Source organism: Miniopterus natalensis, chromosome 1 (assembly GCF_054644295.1).
Source record: "Miniopterus natalensis isolate mMinNat1 chromosome 1, mMinNat1.hap1, whole genome shotgun sequence".
NCBI lineage: Eukaryota > Metazoa > Chordata > Mammalia > Chiroptera > Miniopteridae > Miniopterus > Miniopterus natalensis.
Genome location: NC_142081.1, coordinates 1335325 through 1340390, shown reverse-complemented (window position 1 = coordinate 1340390; position 5066 = coordinate 1335325).

The window sequence follows — 5066 nt, the reverse complement described above, 5'->3', positions numbered from 1 at the left end:
CCGCCTCGACCCCGCGCCGCCGCCGCCGCCCCTGCGCGTCCGGCCGGGCCCGGCCTCCCAGCGCCCGCGCGCCCTCCGAGCGCCGGCAGCGGCAGCGGTGGCGGCGGCGGCGGGCGGGGTCGAGGCGGCGCCGCGCGGGCCCGGGCGGCGGCGAGCGCGCAGGGGCGGCGGGCTCGGGCTCGCAGGCGGCTGCGCTCCGACCGGCTCCCTCCCGGCGGCGGCGGCGGCGGCGGCGGCGGCAGCGGGTCCCGGCCTCGCCTCTGAGCGCCCGCGCTCCCGGCGCCCGCAGCCAACAAGTTCGGGCCGAGACTGACAGCTCGCTCGCCCATTCGTCACCCGCGCACCTGCATATGCATGAGGGGGCGGGGCCGAGCCGTGGGGTGGGGCTGGGGGGCCGGGGGCGCAGGAGCTTTAAAGGCGGGCGGGCGCCTCCCGCCAGCGCCCGGCCCCGGCGTGCGCTTCCCGGGGCGCCGGGGCCGCGGGGGCTTCGCTGACGCTTCGGCCGAGCCCGGCGAGCGGGGGCCGGCGCCGCACAGCGGCCGCTGCTCGCCCGAGCCCCGCCGGGTGTCGGCGGCCAGGGGGTGGGGCGCCCCCTGAGGTCACCGCCGCGGTCCCCTCCCATCGGTGCGCCGCCGCCGCGCTCCCCGCGGTCCCCGAGGAGCGATGCCACCTCCTGCACAAATCAGGGCTCGGCCCCCGCGCGGGGCGGGCGCGGCCTGGGACCGGGGCCGGGCCGACCTACTGCGCTCCCCCCCGGGAAGGACCCCCTCCGCGCGCTCCCACCGCCTCCGCGCCGGCCGCAGGGGGCGCTGCTCCCCACCCGCGCCCGGGCCCTCCCGCCGCACGACTCGCGGGTGGGGCAGCCAGGCCACAAACGCTCCGGCAAAGGCTGCGCGTCCAGCTCCGCGCTGGCACAGGGGTCGCCCCAAGGCGCTCGAGGGGCGCCCGGGCCGGGGTCCGGACTTGGGCGGGGGCCATAAAGGAAGGTGCTGCACGGACAAGGCGCGGGCCACCCGGAGGCTCCCCCAGCGGTCCTGTCGCCAGCCCCCCTGCGCCCCCGCCCCCCCCGCGTCCCACCTTGTTGCCACTCCACGGAGTCAACACCAAGAGCTCCTTGTCTCCAAACATCACCTGCCCTCCATGAAGCAGGACTGGTGATTGCCTTGGCTGTCAGGGATCACGAAATGTTCCACAGGGTCTTATGGCCCCACCCCCACGATAACTGGACCGTGTTCTCTCTCCCTTGGATCCATCCCCCCCCCAAATTTGTCGGGGGCCCTGGGCTGGGTGCTGAGAGTGCAGGCCACTGCCTGGCGCTAGTCATGGCCACACTTACGGGCATGGAAGGCTTCCTGGAGGAAGAGAGCTTTGAAGGGGACTGGTTCAGGGGCTGGGGGCAGGCAGAAGGAACTCAGGAGCACAGGCACTGCCCTGTATCTCAAGGATGTTCTTGAGGCACCCCCCAAAGGGACCAATGCCCTGGGAATGAATGCCACCCCCTCCCCTAGTTTCACTGCCCCACCCCTGTTGAGCAGCCCTCTCCCGGATCCAGGCCTCAGGAGCAGCTGGGGGCCCCTGACGGCATGGGCCTGACTCTGCTCATTCCAAGTGGTCATCCCTACCTGGGCCCCTCTGTAGGCCGGGAGGGGGCGGGACACAAGCCAGGTACCTCCACACAGAGACCCCACCAAATAAGGGCCTGCAAGCTGTGTTAGGAGCACCCCTTCCTCCCTGTAGGGGCCGGGGGTTCACTGTGGAGGTCCTACCTTTACTCTGGCCTGGAGCAGGCACTCTAGGCCCCAGGAGGGAAGAGGAGCCCCCCCAGTTCCAGGGGTCCAGGGCTCCATCCCTGGCTGTCCCTGCCCATGCCCACTGCCCCACTATCCATGGAGGCCCTGGGCACCTCTGTCCCACACTCAGCCAAGCACTGAACGAGGCAGACAGTCCCTGCTCACCCTCAGAGGCTCCCGGTCAGGGGTAGACAGAGGACTTACACCGATAATGTAGTGACAAACTGCAAGGGTGAGGAAGGTGGCAACCCAGGGAGGGGCTGAGAAGACAGAGGACAGACAAGGGTCATCCAGGTGAGCAGCTGTGATGGCACATGCAAAGGCCCTGGGGCCAAGGGAGCCTGACCCCAGTGAGGGCCTGTGAGAGAGAGACAATGGCCAAGGGAGAGGGGGTAAGGGGCATAGGTGAGGCTGGGGGTGGGGGGCACCAGGCTGAGCTAGGCCTCCCCGACTACAGTCTTCCTGCTAAGACCAACGGGAAGTCACAGAAAGCAGCTGAGCTGGGTTGGGCTCCATGTGGTGACTTATATTTTCAGAAAGATCCCTGGCTGCGGGGGAGGGGCAGCAGGGGTGAGGCCATAGGTAGCCACGGCCACAGTGCAAGTGAGAGGGGCCAGTGGCCCGGTGGGGCCTGGAGGTGGAGGGACTGAGGACCGAAGAATTCCAGTCCCCTGTGGGCCCCTCCCTCACCCCCCTCCAGAGCTTTCTGCTCCAGGCCAGCTGGGGGAGGAAAGGACGGCCTAGGCTGTGACCCCATCCAGAAGCCCGTGTCTCAGCCAAGGCTCTTTCTCTGCTGGGAGGCACCAGCGACGGACGCTCACTGCATCCCAAGATCCAAGCTCAACCTGTCAGGAGACGCAGCCTCCCTGGGGCCTACCCTGCCTCGGGAGCACAGGGAGCCCCTGCCTGCCCTGCAAAGCTAGGGAGACGTGACCTGGCCTGTCTGCCTCCCTCCAGACCCTTTGGGAGCGGGACCGAGGTCCCCTTGGCCAGGGCAGCTGGGTAAGCATCAGGGCAGTACTGGGGTCAGCAGACCCAGGACACCTGTCTGCGGGGCAGGCTTTCTGCCTCCCTGCCCCGGGTGCCATCCTGCAGGACACAGAAGCCTCCTCCTGCTCACTGTCCCCTTTCTTCTCCTGCCCCCTAGGAGCCACATCCTGGACCCAATGGTGCCCAAGAAAGGTTCAAGTCAGGACAGTGGCCTCTTCGGGGGAGGAATGGGTACTGGAGGCTGCTAGGAAACAGGGACCCCCTCCCTCCGAGGTGCTCCTGCAAGGATTTCTACAGCCTTGGCCCAGAAGGCTGGAGATCCAGTGGGAGTCAGGGCTCCTGCCTCTACCTTCGCAGGGCAAAGCTGCCCTGCCTCTTCCAGGAAGGCCCCCATCATTGTTCTGGGGTCCACTGAGCCACAGCACCCCTCAGATCCCAGTTCCATGGGGCCCCTAGCATGAGGACTCCCACTCTGAGCCCCCAGCCCCAGGGGCTCTCCTGGGTGTGCTCTGAGGTGACTGCTCAGCTTGTGCTGGACACGGCTCGGTGGGTTTGGGAGTCACTCAGCCTGGCCATGGGGCTTCAGGGCCAGGCTAGGGTGCAGGCTGCCCGGGGTTTGGACAGAGCCTGCTGGGCTCAGGAGTGAGCTGTGCTTCCGCCCAGTCTGTGGTGCTAAATATAGAGGCCAGGGAGGGGAGTTTCCGGTTACAGCCCCCCCCCCCCCAGTGCCGGGAAATCGATGCCAGTTCCATTAGGCTCTGCAGCGGTGCCTGCTGACCTGCCCCCCAGGGTGCAGAGTGAGGAGGCTGGATTGCACCCAAGTCCAGGGACCCTGCCCTCCACCCCTGCCCTGCCAGCCCGGAGCCTACACATGCCCCAGGGCACACCGAGCCCCCAGGCCCTGCTAGACGCTCCTCCAGGACAGTGCGGCAGGCAGCCCAGGAAGCCAGTGAGCACTAGGGGTGGGCATCAGGCAAGCAGTAAGGGGGGCAGGCAGGGTGGGCCAGCTCTAGGCTGGACAGAACTCCTGCCCTGAGATAGTCTTCAGAGGAGCGGGGCCCCGGGCAGCCCACTGGGGTCTCCTTGGGGCAGGGTGGAGCTGCAGTACTCAGGACCCCATGGCAGCCCAGCCCCGCTGGCCCCTTGGACACACACCATAAGCCCAAGGGCCCCTCCCTAGCAGCATGGCACTCACTGGCTTGGCTCCCAGGAGGCCCCACCTGGTCACAGCGGCATTTGCATACAGGTGGTGCTGCTTGGGTGGGTCATTTGGGTACAGCCTCCTCGAGATAGCCCTGAATGCCAGGTCCCAGGCTGTGCTGCTCTGCTGGGCTCAGACACAGAGCTACCCAGGCCCACAGGGAGGGAAGGACCTGGGTGCCCTCCACGCATGCTCACAAAACACCTGCCTGCCTGGGGTCAGCCTGGGGAAGGGTGGACCTTGGCCCTCATGAGGAACCCCCACCCAACAATGGGGCCCCAGTAGGAGCCAGAGGCAGTGTGGCCTGCCCCCATGTCTCCTGCAGCCGCGGCCCAGGGCCCAGCCCCAGGGACACTGGGGCTAGAACACTAAGCCAGGTCCACAGGAAAGCTCCTGGCCACTCCAGCTCCCCAGTCCCCACCTACCTGTGGGGACAGCATCCCCCGGATACCTTACCTTCCCCAGGGTCAGGGATCTATGATCCAGGCTGCCCCGACCTGTCCCCTAACACAACACCCAAGGAGCTGACCAGAGGGCTGGGGGGGGCTCTGGGGAAGGGCCAGACCAGGTCATTCCCCTCAGAAAGTATCAGGTTGGGCCCCCATCCCCAGCTGACGCCTGTGACTATGGTGACCAGCACACACTCCCTACAGTGGGCTCCAGCCCACCCGTGATAGATGGAGCCTTCCTGGGTGCCTGGATGAACGGGCAGCGAGCTGTCCTGTGACCCCGAGTGCTTGAGGCAGAGGGCAGTTCCTGCAGCCTGACCCTCCCAACGGGCAGGGGCTGCAGGGCCACGCACAGGCCGGCAGGCGGAGGGGGCCACCCAGGCCACGTGGGTGGGTGACCTCACTTCCCCAGGAGCAAGGAGCATGTCCTCCCAAATGCAGGACCCACAGTTCAGTCCCCCCTCCTCCTGACTGAGGCCGGCTCAGCCACACACACACACACACACACACGCACACACACACGCGCGCCAAGGTCCCAGCTCATTCTGTGGCCCACCCCCTCCTGTCCTGCCCTTGGCACAGCCACAGCCACAGCCAAGGCTGCTGCTGCGTGGAGCTGAGGGGCGCTCGGGACAG